Here is a 20,288-nt window from a genome sequence, read left to right as displayed (position 1 = left end):
AGCGAATCTCAATTTTTAAGGAATGGCTTCGCATTCATTCCAATGGGCCTAGAGGCCCATAGGAATGAATGGGATTGCATACGCAATTTGCGAGTACCAAATAGGTACTCGCAAATTGCACATGCAAATTCAAGGGCGCAAGGGGAACAAAAGGCCACCCTGATGCACCCCTAAAAAAGGTAAGTATGCATATGTTGTACACATCATGCCCTAAGGGCATATGTATGCACCACAGTGCACTTTGAAAAATGCATTTTTTTGCATTTTTCAAAGGAATTGCAAATTACCATCAACTTAGAGTTGATGATAATTTGCGATTCCAAATAGCGAAAGCGCAATTTGGGAATGCATAATGCATCGCATTTAGGGAATCGTAATTTCCGATTCCCTAACTGCATTCGCAAACTAGGTAATCGCCAAATTTTCGATTACCTATTTTGCAAATTGCTTTTGTGTTAATGCATCCCAAATGGCAAAATACCGGTCGCAAATGGGTCGATTCTGCGAATCGGCTCTTTTGCAACCAGTATTTTGCTTGATGCATGTGGCTCATAATCTCAAAGGCCCTCATTCACAACTGTGAAGGATTTGGAAAAGCCTCAGATAGATTGAGAAATATCTCCTGCCAGTGAGAAAATACACAGTATAGCTGCCAAGTTGCCCCATGTTATTCATTTTTTTTATTTATTTTTTAAATATATTTTTTTTGCAGGAATTAGTTCAAGTTACATGCCGGTACCAGGATGCATTAACAGTAGCAATTAAATTAAAGAGACCCCAACCGGAAGTATTCCGTCTACACAGCCATTCAGCCCACATCCCGGAGGCTGGGCGGCGCTTACGGTGATCTCATGCAGAATGGTCTGGCAGTCTCCTGGTATCGGTCAGGATAAATGTAAGGTCTTCGTCTGCTTTTCTAAACAACTGTAAAACATTCAACCCCTCCCCCCTAATCTAACCCCCCAGAGGACCAAGAGCCAAGCAAATAGTGTGTAAGCAACTTCAAATGTGGTGAAAGATTACCTCGCTTCCCCCTGCCTCTATCTGCCACCCTCCCACCTACCCCGCCATTGGTGTGCTTGTGTGTGTACCAAGAGCTTGCGGTAGGAAACCTATCACATCATTGAGGAGAAACGTGACGAAACAAAGTTATTAGGTCGGAAGTCGTACCCCCTCATCACTATCTGAGTCACTGGAAGTGTCGTAATCTCGCAGGGCCTGCACCAATGTCTCCCACTCTTGCGCTGCTTCTAACGCCTTCTCGTTCTGCTGTCGCCTCGCCAGTTGGTACCTCAGGGTGCTCTCCCCAGTAGCCCATTTTAGAAATTCATTGCGCCATTTAGTGCCCGTTGGACCAACTCGTGCTTTCCAATGCCTAGTTACCTCCCGTTTTGCCAATAGAAGCCCCAGGTCAATGAATTTACTGGAGAGTTTGTTTTTGGGAGTGTGGGGGAACCAATGCAGGATTCCAACCACGGCATCAAACACCAGGTCCCTCCTAGTAACCTCTTTGAGGGTATCTCCTATCAATGACCAGTATGAGGATAGCGCAGGGCATGACCACAACATATGTATGAGATTAGCCGCTGGCGCCCGGCATCTGGGGCAAGCTGCTGTGTCCGAGGCAAAGTATTTCTTTATTTTCTCTGGGGTCAAGTAGGCCCTGTGTAGTATATAAAAGTGAACCAGTTGAAACCGGGCGTGACGAGTGCCCTTCCAGGCGCGGCGCATCAGCTGGGCCCATGTAGTTTCCGGTATGTCTTTCCCTATGTCAACTGTCCACCTAGTCCTGAGTACCTCCAGCGGGGTTAGCCCCTCGTTAATCAGTCTGAAATATAAGCATGTCACCACCTTGATCATCCCTGACGACATCATAACATATTGGCACGCCACTGATGTCGGAGGTTCCTCCGGGCCGTTCTGCCAATACGCCTGAATCGCCCTCACAACCGCCGCGTGAAGTAGGAAATCGCCACGGGGAATGTCAAAGTGATCCAGAATCGCCTGAAACGGTAGCAACACTCCGTCCTCGTAGAGGTCGCCCACCAATTGTAGCCCTGCATCTTCCCAATGCCTCAACCGAGACCAGTCGCCACCGTGTGGCAAGGCAGTGAGCATCCCCAATGGGATCTCCGGAGCATATGGGCGCTTCAGCTCCGCTCGGCTATGTACTCGGTTGCAGCACGACCGTATGGTGCGTTCCTCATGCGTGAGGTCCCTCAAGGCCAACCGTTGTCGCAATGCGATGTAGGATATAACGTGTCTGGGCATACCGTGCCCCCTCCCCTCCTCCGGGCCTCGAAATTCCTGCGCCACCTCCTGGGTGTAAGTCTGCAATTGGGCAGCTAGGTAATATTTCTCAAAGTCTGGCACCGCTAACCCACCCTCCGATTTTGGTCTCATCAGGGTCTTGAGCGCCACTCTCCGGCGGCCCGATCCCCAGAGGAACGTCACCAGCATGGAGTTCAAGGTCCGGAAGGCGGCCGGCAGAATCCAGACTGGGAGCGTCCTGAAGTAATACAACAGCCGAGGGAGTGCCACCATTTTCAGCAGTGCAATACGGCCAGCCACTGATAGCGGCAGGGTGGCCCAAAAGCCCATAGTACCTCTCAGTGCTCGGATACAGCGGGCAATATTGCCGTCCAGGATATCCGCCTGGTCATGATACACATACACCCCTAGGTATTTGAGGCAGCTGGGCTCCCATCGGATCTCTCTGGTGGTAACAGGTTGGGGCTCCCCCTTTCGGACCGGGAACAGGCAGGTTTTCGCCCAGTTCACCTTCAGGCCCGAGAGCTCTCCAAAGACCGTGAGCGCCGTGTCAGCCCCGGTCAAGGCTTCTCCGGCATCCTCCAGAAATAGCAATAGGTCGTCGGCATAAAGGGAGATGAATTGCTGCCCTGTCGAGGTCCGCAACCCCTGGAAGTAGGCCCCAGTCCGGATCGATAGCGCCAGTGGTTCCACCGCGAGTGCAAAGAGCAGAGGGGATAGAGAGCATCCCTGCCTCGTGCCTCGTTCCACCGGGTATTGTTGGGAAATCAATGGGCCCGCTCGCACCCTGGCCCTTGCCGAGGCGTTTAGGACCGCGGTCCACCTCAGAAACCCCTCCCCCAGACCAAAGTGTGCCAGGACTCTATGGAGGTATGTCGTTGCCCCATGTTATTCATGATACCATATTTATAATATTAAAAGTGAAACTACATTTCCCAGAATGCAATGTGCTATTGATATGCACCCTATTGGCATCTGGGCCAGAGAGAGTATTTACTCCACAACAGGGATAGAATGGCGGATTCTCTTAAGATTTAGCACTTCCTGCATAAAATGGATTTACCATTACGCCTCAACTCTAAAGCAGACCCTAACATTCAGGGTCACCCTTTGAGAACTGCCATGTATGGCAACTGAAGAGTCAGTAGCTAATACTCGAGTAACATTTCTTTCACCAAAGGTATACTGTGTTGCTAAATCTGTTGTTTGGATATGTACAATGTGAGTACCTCCCTAGCAGCAGCATCGGCCTTCTTCTCATTCTTGCAACACAGTGAGTTAAGAACCTGATCTGCTGTCCTCATCATTTCTTCTTATCAGTAGCACAATGATCACCAGATTGCCATTTGATGTCATCAATTAGTAATGCAATGACTGCAAGAGCAATCCATTTTCATCGATCAATGAGATCACGGCTCAAAAGGCAAATAATGTTTGAAGGATGAGTAGGACATTTTTATTTCAGATTTAAAAAAACATAGACCAGGTCCAATGCGAGGCATCAGTGCAGTAAACATAGTCATTAACAACATAGTTTGTAGATAATATGTATACAAATACATATATACATATATATATTCACTGAAAAAAAACCAAAGTTACAGGGACGTTATAGTTAGGCTCAAATATCACTTCTACAAAATTGGTGCAATGCAGCAGTTATTGTTAGCAGAGGTAACTATAACATATGCCCCCGCAAGGCCGCAATGCACTGCTTCTGACCTCACATATTACATCACTTAGGACATGGTCAGTGATATCACTGATGACAACACTTGTGACATCATCCAGCAGCTGTGAGTGTTTTCTAAATGTTTATGAGTGATAAACATATATGCTAAGGTACTACAAAAGTTAAATGTTCCTGCTTTGTGTACTACTAATCAGTGATACTATTACAATTAAAGCAAGGTCAGGAGACCTCTGTTTTTATTCTGAGTTCATGGCAATATTCACAAATATTTTGTGAAAATTACAGTGAGTTATAAAAAAATATTTTTGACCTTCCATGGTCCCTATGGATCCCCAAGACCAAGGTTTGGGGATTAGGGTATTCCTACCCTGCCTCCCTTTCTTTTTATTTTGCCTTCTTTTGTGACTCAGCTGTGTTCCAAGTCCCAAGATGACTGCTAACACTTCCTGATTAAAGTGTTGGCAGCCAATCAGAGCTCTCAGATCTCTGCATGAGCTCACTATTATCCGTAAAGGCTTCACAATCATAGAAATACAAATTTGGATTTCCTTTAATTTCTCACAAACTACTGAACGAATTTACACCAAATAACTGAAAGCTTGATCTGCATAATCAAATTTACCTTTCTGCCAAATTCGGTGTAATACCGTCAAGTGGTTCAGGCTGTAGTCATATCCAAAGCTTCTATAGGAATTAACATGGGAAACACACTTTTTTTAACCCCCTCCTTTTTCTCACCCCCGCTTGATGAATCACTGCGCAACAATTTTTTGAAGAATCATCAAATCGCGCCAAAGATATAGGCCATCAAAAAACGCTTTTCCTATGGAAACATGGTCCTCTCTATCGCTATCTACTGGCAACCGCTATTTATATATGCTATTGATTATCATTGCTGATTAGCAATGACTCACAAAAGGCAATGATTTGAGTGGGTCAAAATGTTTCTCCCCTCCATCAACAATGGAAATATATGAGTCCAGCCAGAGTCCTGCCCGTCTGCGCTCGTTCGCGCTAGGCCGGGCTCTGGGCTCTGGCATACCCCTCATTGGTGAGTAAAGCCACTATATCCACCATGACTCTTACATATTCCTCCGAAGAGTTATTTGCGCTACGTGGTGTTCCAATAACAACTGCTCCACCTACCCTTTCCCGCCTCATAAGTTCAGCTGTCCTTGCTGTAGCTTTTCACTAAAAACCCCTACCACATGCAGATCCCTCCAACATCAATGCAGACGAAAGAGACAGGTATGCTCTAGGACAATTTCCACTCGCCCCCTCTTAAGATTTTGGAGCATAAATTGCAGATCCTTACCACAACACAGATACAATATCCACGATTTTCTCGTTCAAAATCAACCTGATGCTATATTCCTGACCGAGGCGTGGCTCAGAGACTTCTCAGGCCCGGATATTGCAGACGCCATCCCCTCTAATTATGCCATTCTTCGTCAAGATAGAGTTTCCGGTAGGGGTGGAGGAATTGCAATTATTCACAAGAATGCATATACTTGTAAACTGGTAGACACCACTCAAAAAGATTGTGAATCAGAACCTTTTTAAACTGTCCATTGCCCCCAATTCACGCTGTCAGGACTACTGGTATACCGTCCCCCTGGGACAGCGAGCCCTTGGATAACATCATTACCGGAACTCCTAGCTCCAGTAATGCTTAAAGCGCCGAATTTCACGATCTTAGGGGACCTAAATATACATTTAGACGACCATGAATGCCCTAATAGGAATCAGCTTCTCTCTATTTTGGAAGCTTTTAACCTTCAACTTCTAAACACAGGTCCCACCCACTGTGCTGGTCACTTACTGGACCCGATCTTATCCAACCTGTCTCTAGATTGTTCTCGTGAAGCCCTACCAATCACCTGGTCCGATCACTTAGCTGTCCCCTTCTCCTTTGATATGGCTGATACAGCAATAAGACCTGAGGTGCAAACTACGCGGCCAGTTCGGAATTGGGGGAAGATCAACATGCCAGAACTCAATAAACTATTGATCAAAACACTTCCGTGTGTCGAACTACCAACTGCTGCACTCAATTGCGCCACCGAATTCTGGCTAACCACTGCAGCCAATACAGCGCTTCCAATGACGTCAAAGCCCGCATTTTCACACCATCCTCCTGCTCCATGGTACTCGGAACAACTTAAAAGCCTCCGCTCACATTGTAAGACCTTGGAGCGTAAATGGAGACAAGGCTATTCTCCTTCACACAAAGCTATATATAAAGAAGCCTTAAAAAAATACCACAACAGTTGTAAAACTGCTAAAGCAGACTACACAAGAAAAACTGTGACTGATGCACAAAACTGCCCAAAGGTGCTATTCTCTGTTGTCAAAAAATTGACTGGTGCTAACTCTACCCCTCCTCCTCCGGCACTTTATGCCACTCAGTGTCAGTCCTTAGCGGATTACTTTATAAATAAAGTTGATCTTATCTATGAAAATTTCACTCCACTTCCAGGTACTACGTACACTGCCCCTGACATAGTCCAGGAATTGGAAAACACCGACACTGATGCAGTTGTCACTACTTGGCAGCCCTTAGATGCCATTTCCTTCCTCTCCTGTTTAAATAGTGTGGGATCGGGCTCCCCACAGGACGCTCTCCCGGCCAAAATATTAAAACAATTAGATCCCCTCACTCATCCCCCCATCATTAAATTACTCAACGCTTCTCTGAGCGAGGCCCATGTCCCACAACCTTGGAAACACGCCATGATTGTACCATTATTGAAAAAACTGGGTGAAGATCCGTCAAATCCTGCTAACTTTCGCCCTATATCTTTGTTGCCAATCTTCTCCAAGATACTGGAGAGACATATAAACTCTCAGCTCTCCAAACTGGTTGAAAACACTGGTTTTCTCCATCCTTCTCAGTCGGGCTTCCGGCCTAGGCACTCAACTGAGACAGCCCTCCTGGGGGTGACAGAGAGTCTTAGGCACGGTGTCGATCAGGGTAACACCATGGCGCTCATCCTGCTGGATTTGAGCGCAGCCTTCGACACCGTGTCACATTCCATCCTCATTGACTCTCTGAAATCTCTAGGTGTGGCAGGCCAGGCCTTGGCCTGGCTGGTGTCTTTCCTCAATGACCGAAGCTTCCAAGTGTTCTCTTCTAAAGCAGCCTCCGCCATCTGCCCATCCACCCGCGGCGTCCCCCAGGGCTCAATTCTTAGCCCTTTATTATTTAACATTTACGTTAAACCCTTGCCAACCATAGTCGAACAAGCTGGGTTAACCCTGTTTTCCTACGCTGATGACACCCAGATCGTCTTCTCCTTATCAGGGAGAGACGTAAACAACATCTCCGCACTCAAGTCGGGCCTCACTCTTGTGGCCGATTGGATGCGGAGAAACTGTCTCAAGCTGAACGGGGAGAAGACCGAGGTGGTCATTCTGGGACAGAACAAACCTCTATGGGGTCCCCGCCATTGGCCCATCGAACTGGGAAATGCGCCGACACCATCTACGGCAGTTCGTAACCTGGGCGTCATTATTGACGACAGGCTAAGTATGAGACAACAGGCTACCAAGGTCTCAGCCATCTGCTTTTCAACTTTGCGGTGGCTTCACAAGATTTTGTGGATGCTCCCCCTCTCCTCTCGCAGAACTGTAGTCCAGGCACTTGTAACATCACGCCTGGACTATGGCAACATTCTCTATTTGGGTGCAGATAAAGCCACTATACATGTGCTGCAGGTGGTGCAAAATGCGGCCGCGCGCCTGCTAAAGAACGTTCCCAGACGCACCTCAGCCACTGCTGCCTTGCGTGAGCATTCCAGATCGCGTTAAATTCAAGCCACTCTGCTATATGTTCAAAGCTAAGCAGGGCAGCACCCCAGTATATGTTCAGGGGCTGGTAAAACCCTACAGACCCCTGCGCTCACTAAGGTCATCGGACACTGGCAATTTCACAGTACCAAGATGGAAGCTGACAAAAATGGGAGGCCGCTCCTTTTCTACTCTGGGTCCTAAATACTGGAACTCCCTCCCATTGGCATTAAAATCTGAGACCAACTTACTCCGCTTCCGTAAGGCTCTGAAGACCCTGCTCTTTACTAAGCGTGACCAATAGTCGGCTGAGGCCTTAAGTCAAGGTGACACTCCCTCTTTCTTCTACAGTCTATCCCTGGCGCCGGGAAACCCATTGTGGGTAGCTGTGCGCGATACAAGCTTAAATAAATAAAATAAATAAATAAATAAATGTCTGCATATGCAGTTTATTTCATGGCATTCTCATAGTTATTTGTTTTATTAAAAAAGATGTAACAAAAACCAGGATGCAATGGAAATAACATTGTCGAGGTCTCATAACTATTAGGAGCCTTGTTTCCTGATGTCATTGAAATATAGATTTGGGAAACAGTAAAATGTATTTTTCTTGCAAATTTTGCTGTACAGTGGCAATAACATGGAATTTGACCTTTACACTGTAGTACTAAATGTGTGAATCAGCATTTAACGATAAAATTGCTCTAAATAATGCAAAAAAGTGTAAATGAGGTGCATGTATGTACCCTGCCATGGTATATGTGTGTGAGTGTGTGTATATATATATATATATATATATATATATATATATATATATATATATATATATATATATATATATATTTATTAAACGCTCAGAACCTCGAACAACTTTTCGAAGAGAAGACGACACAGCGTGGTGGAAAACCTTATTTTATTCTTCAGTCGCTGACAACGCGTTTTGCCTGACCCAGCAGGCTTGGTCACGATAAAGTTTAGCAAATACGTACAAACATTTAAAGTGCTCTAGTGTCACGTGATGCATCACGTGACTACTATAATCATAGAACTGAAAGAAATATTTACATTGGTTTCCATGATGCGTGTTTCCGTGCGTTGTGTTTAATAATAAATTTCATTACGGGATTAATTGGTACATAAACTTTCACCAAGTGTAAATAAAGAACCTTGAAATTAGTAGTCATAACGGTCTAACTTAAACAAAAAAGCATTAAAATTTCGTGCTCATTTGTTCAGATCTTAATTATGATAAAAGATGCTTTCACAATTATTTTGCATAAGTTCAGCCCAAGTGGGCAAATGAACTGCCAAGACTACATAAGGCGGATAATATTCAATGATTACAATCATGTCCAATAATTCCCAAATATTTACACGGATAAACGTTATTTAAAAAAACCGAAGGGTTTTTCCAAATAAAGCCCTAGTGGGCAAATCTAATCAGTTCTATTGCTCATATGTGGAAACAAAAAATTCTAAAACCAATAACACAAATTTTATAAACTCTAACCCGAGAAAATGACTCTCGCTATGCTGGAAGCTAAATATACCACACAATAATATCCTTATTACAGTTAAGTCAAAATTCATAGGTGTGTGTACAGGTCTTCTTCGATATTCAATCCGTACGGGCTTTTTGTATTCAGTTCAACTATGTACCATGACTCCAGTTTGCGTAGCTTTTTAACCCTATCCCCCCTATATATATATATTACCTACTGGCTGTTGCCAGTAGGTAGTTATAGTTAGGATTGTTTTCCATAGGGAATCCGCAACATTCTATTGGGAATAACTTTGGCGCCGGTTGAGGAATCTGCCTGCAATTCTCCTTAAATTTGCCTCGCTACGCTCCGCTCCTTCCCTGAAAGTTTGGGGGGGATTCGTCAAGCGGGGGCCGAGATAAAAAGGGGGTCCCCAAACGTGTTTTCCCCATGCTCATTTCCATAGGGCGGTTGGACTCACGTTTAGCCCGAACGGCTGAATGGATTTCCACCAAACTTGGCAAAATTGTAGGGGCTGGTAGCCCGATGTGCCTTTGCTATGTCTCAAGATATGTGCTCCAGTGGATTATGAGTAATTTAGGTTCCAAAAAATATATATATCCATAAGCGCGCCCCGGTACGCACCCCGGGGCGCGTACCAGCGCGCTACGCGAGTTCGCGCGCGGAACGCTGATTGGCTCTCAGGTATCTGTCAACATTCCAAACAGTCCGGAGCGGCCGCCATCTTGTGTCTCAGTAGGATCGAGACACAAGAGGTGGCAAAAACAAAGGGGGAAATGACCAAAAGGGGGCAGGGTAGATCCCCCTGACCCCCTAGGTTTGATGTGGGGGCCATACAAAGGCGTGGGGGAGCGATTGCGTGGGGGAGCACCTGGTACGCGCACCGGGGAGTGTACCGGGGAGCGTACCATGGGGAAAAAAGAATGACAGATTTTTAAAAAAATTTCGCATTTTTTATAAATTGGAGGTAGTTCTAAAAAGAACTGTTTTTTTATTCTTTTTGTTGTTTTATATTTTTTTATTGTTTTTTGGAACATTTTGTACTTTTTTTGGCTTTTATGAACAATTTTATATTTTTTTTGTTATTTTTATGGGGACAAACAAAAAACAGGGAATTGTAAACGGCTCAACTGGAGCAAAAAAAATCTGGAAAAAATTAAGGGTTTTTTTGGCACTTGTGGTTGTCACCAGCACGGTTGATGAGTTTAATACTACGCTCACCATAGCAAATTGTCCTTCCACAAACTTTGCAAACTATTTTGAAATCTCCAAACTGGATTTGGATGTTTGGGACCATCTCCCTTGTCTCTGGACCCGAAGGAGTTAGTTGCTTACTTTGGGAGGTGCTGGGAGAAGATTGGGGAGGGTTTCTGGTCAGTTCTCTGACGTCTGCCGCAGCATAGTTGTTTGGGTGCCGGCATTGCATGTGGTGAATCATGGTGTTGTTGCAAAAAGAATACTTTTTTGCAGGGTTCCCCCTAGAAAGTACAGTGCCACAGGTCATGGCGCATTCACTTTCTTGAGGCCCCTTGGGATTTCAAAAAACTCCCAGACTATGTGCTCCTTTGGCTTATAGGTGGTAGTATCTTCAGGCAGGTACCGCCTCTGCTCCTCCTCCTCCTCCTCCTCCTCCTCATCCTCATCCTCCTCCTCCTCCTCTTCTTCTTCTTCTCCACCACTGTGGTGTTGTGGTGGTGGTGTTGGTGGTGGTTGAGATGCTCCTGCTGCTGCTGCTACTGTAGCCATTTCTCAGTACAAATAGGTACAAATAGGTCTGCAAACAGGTCTTCCTCAGTCAAAGTAAAATGTGAGAATGATTAAAAAAGGTGGGGGCTTTCATCATTTGGAAAACAAAACTGTCCTCAACCAATGAAAAGTGTTATTTTCAGGTCACATGACCCGGCCTTTCATCATTTGGAAACCAAAACTGTCTTGAACCAATGAAAAGTGTTATTTTCAGGTCACATGACCCGACGGCGCGCCCCGGGGCGTGTAGCGTAAGCGCTCGGGTGTTTCCGGGTGCGCTTACGTCGTGTGTATCAAGCGGACGCGGCTTCGCGATATGTTTTTGTTCGCGGCAATAGCGCAAATGGGACGCTCACCGGTACGCGCACCAGGGCGCGCCGAAAGACGGCACTTACCGGTGCGCTCACCGGTATGGGCACCGGGAGCGCTCCAAGGCAAAAAAATACAAAAAAAAAACATGAACAATATACATAAAAAATAGTATTACATAAATATACAATATAGGATTAATTATAAAAAATATTATATTTCATAGCTATAGAAATTTGCTATTAAAAAACCTTTGAAATTCACTGAAAAAAACATAGGTTTGAGGCCCTATATATAGTTAGGAATTAGCATTTAAAAAACCTATGAACTTCACTGAAAAAACCATAGGTTTCACACCAGTTATAGTTAGGAATTAGCATTTAAAAAACCTATTAAATTCACTGAAAAAAACATAGGTTTCACACCAGTTATAGTTAGCTGGAAATTTTACTGACATAAAACCATTGAAATTCCCACGTTATAGTTAGTTGGACTCACTATAACTTGCGCGCCTGCAATGCACTGCTGATGACGTCACATATTACATCACTCATGACATGGCCAGTGACATCACTCATGACATCACTGATGACACCATCCTTGTGACAGAGTGACAGACCTCCTTTCAGTGTAATGTAACCCTTGAAACACATATTAAAAAATAGAAACTAACATTTTCAAAAAAAATGGCGATACCAGTTACAACAACCAATTCAGTAATTCCACCATCTATATACACATCCACTCATTCACCAACAATTCTACATAGTCACTCATACATATACTCACTCATCATATGTAGTGATACACCTATACATCCTGTTACACACCGACAGTCATCCAAAAGTTACTCACACACATACTCACACATGCAAATAAACTATTGAACATCCATTTATTTGCATATACCGCTATACACACACTACCACCTTACTTCTAAGGAAACGTACACATACTTACTCTCTTAAACAATCACTTATAGAAACACATTCTTATTTAAACAGGCACTCTTACAATCTCTCACTCTCACATATACTCACTTATATACATCAATGCTCACATATACTAGATTAAAACATATGTCGTTACTGATAAAGACACAAGTGAGACAGTCATTCACTCACTAACACACACATATACACACTCATCCATCCATATAGTCCTGCACATATGCTGTCTTCAAAACACATACAAACAGTGAGTCAGTCATTGATGCATCTATGTGCTAAGTAATACCCCCACCAAACCATACAGACACTCATACTGATACTAAAAAAAATCTAATAACCCATGTACACACACATGTAGCTACTCACCAACCCACGCAGCCACTTATACACAAAATGAAACACTGATACATATATTTAAATATTTAAACATTACTCGCTAATATATGTATTCACTAAGATATACTTAATAAGCCTGTTAACCAATCACATTTTTTTTTTAAAAACATCCATTTACACACTTATTTAACCATTTATTCTTCCATCGACCTTTACAAATACAGATATAAAACATATTTATTTTTCAGAAAGACACACATTCACTGGATGGTATCATCAGTGATGTCATGAGTGATGTCACTGACCATGTCATGAGTGATGTAATATGTGACGTCATCAGCAGTGCATTGCAGAAGCGCAAGTTATAGTGAGTCCAACTAACTATAACGTGGGAATTTCAATGGTTTTATGTCAGTAACATTTCCAGCTAACTATAACTGGTGTGAAACCTATGTTTTTTTCAGTGAATTTAATAGGTTTTTTAAATGCTAATTCCTAACTATAACTGGGGTGAAACCTATGGTTTTTTCAGTGAATATATATATATATATATATATATATATATATATATATATATATATATATATATATATATATATATATATATCCGTTCCTCTCCTTCCACCAACCGTCGCTCCTCTACAAGCCTCGGGTGCCTCCTTAACACACGGTGGGGTGCGTAAATATTTGCCAGCACACGGTCCAAATTACTCGGACTGCTTCTCAATTAAGGGCACTCCAAGCCTTATCAGATAGCTTTTTGATGCCAAATTTATTGATAGCGCTGCAAAATCTAGTCGAACAAACGCGTTTCGGCGTTGCCGCCTTCGTCAGTGTCACAATCAAACAGACTTCAATTTTATACGTGCTTTTTTTCTGTATTGTTGCCATGTCCATGATGCATTTCGGCCACTAACAGCTGCCTGGATCACATGTACGCTGCATCATCATTCCACTTTTTTTATACATCTAACGCAACTAGGGATTATTACTCATCTACAAAGACCATGGACATAAAGGAAAGACTACAAATCCTTAATGAATTAAAAACCATCATGAATTCTAGAGCATACATACACTAAAAACATTGTTTCAGAAAAATCTTATCGCCCAGTGCAAAATCAAAACATGAATTTTTCAAAATGTATCCATATGTAAACTTCAGTTTCCAAATTACTTATATGCATAGTCAAAATCGATGTAATCTGTTGCCCATTGATTCAAAGGTTATTGTCATCCTACTGGATAAACCATTGGCTCGAAAGAATATGAATTTAAAATAATGTTTAAGGAAACTTTTTATATGTATAACCATTGTGCACTTATTATGTGTCGGTCATCAAACTTGAGCCCCTAGTGGGTTTAAAAGCTCATTAACTAATGATGTTCTCTTGAGACTGAGGTATAGAATCATTTAACATTGTTATGCATAAACTGATCATATGTAATTCATAAATGCCATATTCACAATTCAAAACATATTGTTGTATTGAAAGGCATATATCCACGCTGTAACAATTTAACTAAAGTGCTAAATATATAAAAAGCGTCCATATAATGTGCCTGTGCTGAACAAAATTAACTAGAAATAGAACAGCAGCTGTGTCTGTATTTTCTGAATTCAGTCCGTAGTTAGTTTCCTAACTGTTCTCCCCTTTTCCCCCTAGTAATAAGCCATATTGACTTGGCATAGACTGACATTGAGTATAAAACCTGTACTACTAGTTATAGAATTTTTTTATTAAAGAATATTTTTTATAAAAAACTATTAACAAATATTTTATTATTATAAAACATTGTACAAATCCTTGCTAATGTTAAGACCTCTTGGGGTTTCTGAATCAAGTTCTAATATGTAACGGGGTTCTAGCTGTCGTAGTAGTTTCTTCTGATTGCCACCTCTTCTCAAACTAGGGACGTCATCAGAAACATATTTAAATATGACTTCAATTGTTATTGTGAAATTGTTTAAAGTGACGAGCTACCGGGTATGTAGGATCAGTGTTGACAATAGCTCTCAAATGTTGTAATATTCTCAAAAGCACCTGTAGCTTGGTCCTTCCCACATACCTAAGCCCACAGGTGCATTCCAACACATAAACAGTATACTCTGATCTACATGTGTACAATCTTTCTATTTCCACACGTTTGGATTGAAATGGCGCTGTAAATTGGGTAGTGTTAATCCCAAACCGGTAAACCCTACATGTACTGCAATTGAAAAACCCCTTCCTAGCCGGCAATCAGTTAGTTTTAGTAATCATTTCAGGGGTACTTCTGACAGGTGCGTCCTTCATCGAAAATGCTCGACTGAATGTTATGACCAGTTTCTTCCATTAAATGGGTCCTAATGTAGAATCAGTGAGTATTATTGATCATTGATTTTTTTTTACAATAGATCTAATAGCTCTCTCCTGTTTGCTGTTGGTGGTAATCAGACTAACTGCTACCTTGTCAATTTCACTGGCATTTGTGGGATCCTGTTTTTGCTCAGCCAACTCTGTCTCCCCAAATAAAATCGATTTGCTAGATTTCTCATTTGCCTGGACAATTGCTCAATCAATTGTTTTCTACTTATATATATATTACCTGAAAAAACCAAAGGATGCAGAGACATTATAGTTAGGCTACCATTGCACTCATACAAAACCAAAGAAATACTATAACTCACGCCCCCACAATGCACTGCTTTGACCTCACATATTACATCACTCATGCCATAGCAAACTGCAATGTCCTGGGGGTGGGCACCCCAGGACGTTCCAGGAGCCAGCCATGGGGGTCGCGGTCCCAGAGCCATGTACAACTCCAGGAGAGGGGTTGCGTGCGCCCCCCCTCCTTCCTTAAATAGGGGCCTGCACCGTGGAGGTAGCGGTCCCCGGGGCGAGAACGGCCTGAGAGGGAGGCTACACAGCCCCCCTCCAATTTCTTTAAAATATAGTTTGGCCCTGGGAAGGCGGTGATCCCCGGTGCCCGGGGGGTCAGTGAGGCCCTCAACATGAAAATAAAAAATCCCTGGGGAGGTGGTGAAACCCAGGTCAGGGGGGTCCTCGAGATCCCTCCATTATATGAGCCCTGGGGAGGTGGTGGTCCCTGGGGCTTTGGGGGAGGCCATAGGGCCTCCCTCACACTTTTTTAAATAATTAGCCATGGGGAAGTGGTGGTCCCCAGGGGTGCAGGGGCCCTATGGGCCCCCTCACCTCTTTCATTATGTTTGACCCAGGGCACAGGGGTGTCGCATAGGCAGCCCATAAATTACCTTATAAACTGTCCAAGAGCCTTTATTTAACGAAGCGCGTCATTTTTGCGGGAGACCGCGCTTCATTTTTTAAAAAACGTTCCGCGAAAGTTATGGTTCCAACGTGATTCCTGCTGAAAATTTTCCAAAAATTGATTTTTGGACCCTGTTGGGGTCCCTGCCTAGAGGCCCAGGGGGTCAGGGTGTTTCTACTCTGTCCCCCCTCTCTTTTATTTTACCTTTTTTCCTGTCACTTGGTTCAACCGAGTCACAAGATGGCTGCCAATACTTCCTGGGTTGAAATGTTTTCTCAGCCAATCCTATCTCTGGCAACCGAGGTTCCGGAAAGAACAGAGCGAAGGAACTCTGGCACTTGTGATGGAACTTATCATGGCTCCGGTTAAACACTAAAGGAAATCAACTGCTACTTTTGCTGATGTTTGCAAGGATAGAAACACACATTGGGTGAAGAATACTCCAAGGGCTATTGAATTTAACAAGTGTTGGTAGATGCAGTACTGAGCATATTGGAAATCTGCCTTGAGGAAGCCCGCAGGGGGCGGAACGCGCGTCGGCTGTGAAGTACTTGATTTTAAAAGAAATAAAATCTTAAACTTGGCTGCACTACGAGGCTCCATTGGACTGAAAAGGAGTGTTTCAGCAAAAACTTACATTGAAGAATGGTGCTGAATGCACAGGGATTATAGAAACTAGATATGATGTCCGCTGGTGTTTTTGTTTTCTGTTTCATTTTACTTATTGAACTCCTGTTATTAGGCGAACCAAATTAACCTGCCAATGGCTGCATGAGTTCTGGTGAGTGGATGTGGATAAGTATTGCTTTAAGTCTTAGTTTGAAACAAGAGAGTGAATACCTCATTTCTGTTTTCTTGTCTTCCTGTCCTGCAGTACGTACATCCCTACTGTTGCCGTGCTGTTCCCCAGACCAGACCTAAAAGGGACCACAGAACTCTCAGCTAGTTTATTATTTTATCCACTTCCCTTTTCCCCTGTGCTCAATTTCACGCAGCAGGATCTCTTCCTCTGCTGGAGGTTGCGTTAAGGGGAATTGGGGGGATAATACATCAGTCATCGTCTCCGCTGGACACAAGAGAAAGGTTAGTGGCGATTCATATATTCTTGCGCTACTGACGATCGCGACAGTCTGCTTCCCTGCAACCTGGACTGAGAGCATATAAGTCCCGATCTTCAAAAAGGGGGTTAGGGGGGACATAATGTGTAACCCGCCCAGTATCCTTTCTGGACTCATCAGCCAAACTAATGGGAAGAATTATCTTGGAGAGGTTGGAAACCAGGGCAACAGACAATCAGCTGTTTGCTGATTCGCAGTATGGGTTCAGGAGGGATATTGGCACGGTGGCAAAGTGTATATTAATCTGAACCTCCTTATCAGTAAATATACCATAGCCAAGCAAGATCATATACATCTTTGTTTTGCAGACTTGAGTAGTGCGTTCGATTTTGTAAATCATGCCAAGTTGTGGCAGACTTTAGCAAAAACGGGCGCCCTCCATAGACATTATCTCACACGTTTCACAGCTGTATGACCCCTTGACTGTATGGTACAGAACAAACGGGTAATGTACATCAAATTGCAGGGTCACAAGAGGCTTCAGACAAGGGTGCGTTCTTGCCCCTTTTTTGTTTCCACTATACATTAACTATGTGGACAAGATATTGCAACGGGTGAATGCCAATTTCTCGATAGTTGGCAAGCAACCAACCCCTGTCCTCCTATACGCAGAAGATGCTGTGCTGCTATCTAGAACTGCACCTGATAGATAACTTTGTCGCTTATATGGAGGAGAAAGATTTGAAACAAAATTTTATGAAAAACGTTATAATAGTATGCGGTAAAGGAAAACCAAAAAAGAAAAACCCATTATAGTATAGGTCATGAGCTAGAAGAAATTCAAAAATTCACATAATTGGGTATACACTACTCACACAGTTGACAATTTGGCCCCCAGCAGAGAATTGCAGAACTGAAATTTATAAGGTCATCTGAAGCCCTTTTTAGATTTGCCACAAAAATTGGTAATAAACCCATTAAAGAAATCTTGCAATGCTACGAAAGCAAATACTTATCAGGTGCTACTTATGGGGCGCTCTTGTGAGGCATGGCAAACAGTATAATTCCACAGATGCAGAAGAACCTCTTTTTGTGTAGACTCCTGGCAGGCCAACGCTCAACATCGACCTGCATTGGTCACAATGTATTAGATGTATCCTCTCTAGAAGAGGCAATTCAGATACGTCTGATCACTATTTGGCATAGTATATGGAGTAAGACATGTACCAAGTTCACGAAGGAATTTATAAAAGACCGTCAATCACTTGAGTACAGTGACAAAATTCTCTGGCTGGCATATGTGAATAACTTATTAAAGGAGATCGATGATTAACATTAGTATAGTGGAACGAAAAGTTTTCTGCAGTGCAGCAAAAAGGAATTGAAAGTGGTCTTCATGGGGAAAAAGGAAGGCAAAAGGGTAAATAAAGAGAGATGTAAAACTACAGTTTGTAGATCTCGCTCAGGATACGTGCAATAAGGCATCCAAATATACTTGATAGCTGTAACAAATGTGTAGATTTTATGTCACTAGATTACAGGTTGGCCTTTTGCACTTTATGGTGGCCTTCCCCAAAATGGGGCCCGGGATGAAAAATTACCCAAATGCCCATGCGATGGGTAAACCACACAATCTACATTGCCTTTCATCTTATTCTGTAAGTTCTATATAGATATAAGGAAACATTATTTACAGCCATTATTTTTGCCTTTAAAATGTGTTTACCATCAAGATGATCTTGATCTGTTTAACTTTCTATGTAAACTGGACAATGCTGGTAAATGTCACATAGGTTCCTCATACATTTTGTCTGCTATTAAGAGAAGGAAATCCTATTCACAGCTAGAATGCCTAACATATGAGGCTGCATAATGAAGACATTTTCAGCCTGACAATACATCTCCTATATTTTTACCCTATCACTCACATGATCTTTTACATTCTCTTTTACCTAAATGCATTTTACTTTTAAAGTCTATCTTTAACTCTTGTGATTTTGTACCTTCAACAAGATCATTATATGAAGTTGGCAAAATTATTGTTCTGGAATAAGGTTTTATATTCATTTTTATTTCTGTAATTTTTTGCACACATGATTGTTGTGCATGATGTGTTTTTTATGCATCCCAGGCTGATAATGTCTCTTGTTTCATCCATCATGAAATGATGTCAATCTATAAATTCATATTGTGACAATGTTTACCCATGTGATCTGTCCACATGAGATAGTTTTGTACTACCCACATTCTATGTAAATACTTATTTTTAATTTGATTGTGATATGAAGCCGACAAGGTGAAAGTATTGGAAAATTATTTATTACATTGCTTTTATCTTTGCGATTCTTTGCACATGCTATTGCACTGTACGTTATGTTTTATATGTGCATCATATCAATAATGCACTGCGTTTATCGATTAAGATACAATGCTGATCTATAAATTCATATAGTGACAATGTTTTGTGACAAATGTATAGTATTTTTTTCTGTTTTTATTCTTGTATGGATTCTTGTTAATCTGAATGAATATTTATGATGATGATGATAGCAGTGTTCAATCTACACAATAGTTGGCAGAAAGCCACAAAAGTGAATGCCAGTTAAAACACAAATGCCCTACTATAGTCAGCTTTCATCTGCACCAAATCCTTGACACTCCACCACACCTACATTGAGAAATGAAGTTGATATGAGCTAAAAAATAGGTACTGTAAACAGTTTTTTCCTCTATAGCGAGAGTTTACTTTGTGTCACACTGTTTGCAGGCAGTGGAATTCTCATGCGAAATGCACCAGAGAGTATTAAAAAAATCTACTAAGAATAGTGTACCATCTATGCACCAGTTGTCAAAAAACACAATTTGCTAAACAAAGCCACAATACGAAGGTGCTAAAGAACATACTACTTACCCTTCACATTGTGGTGAAAACTTTGCAGATAGGTCATCTAATCTAGGAAAACTAGTACACATGCTTATCTTAATTCCTAGTACATATTGTGTTCTATGTTGGGTAAAATTATCATGCTGACAAGATTCTTTCTGATAACTCGAAGCAGCTTACAAACGTTAATATCTACTATGTAGGATCTTTCTCCTGTAGGAAACCTTTTCTTTAGAACCAAAAAACTTGTCTGAAACATAACGAACACAAGTCAACTGTCACATGCACAAAGAGTTACTCTTTAATAAATAAAATTAGAACGTGTTCAATACCTCTACACAGCTATGGTGCATTAGAAACACATACATTTTGTGAACACTTACAGGTATTAGCTGAATCCAAGCTGTACAAAGGTAGGTCAAAAAGTACTATGACAGCTACCTGTCACAATGTAAGCTATAAAACAATATAGCACAC

The sequence above is a fragment of the Lissotriton vulgaris genome, unplaced genomic scaffold, assembly GCF_964263255.1.
Source record: "Lissotriton vulgaris unplaced genomic scaffold, aLisVul1.2 SCAFFOLD_292, whole genome shotgun sequence".
Classification (NCBI taxonomy): Eukaryota; Metazoa; Chordata; class Amphibia; order Caudata; family Salamandridae; genus Lissotriton; species Lissotriton vulgaris.
This window is presented reverse-complemented; position numbering follows the sequence as displayed.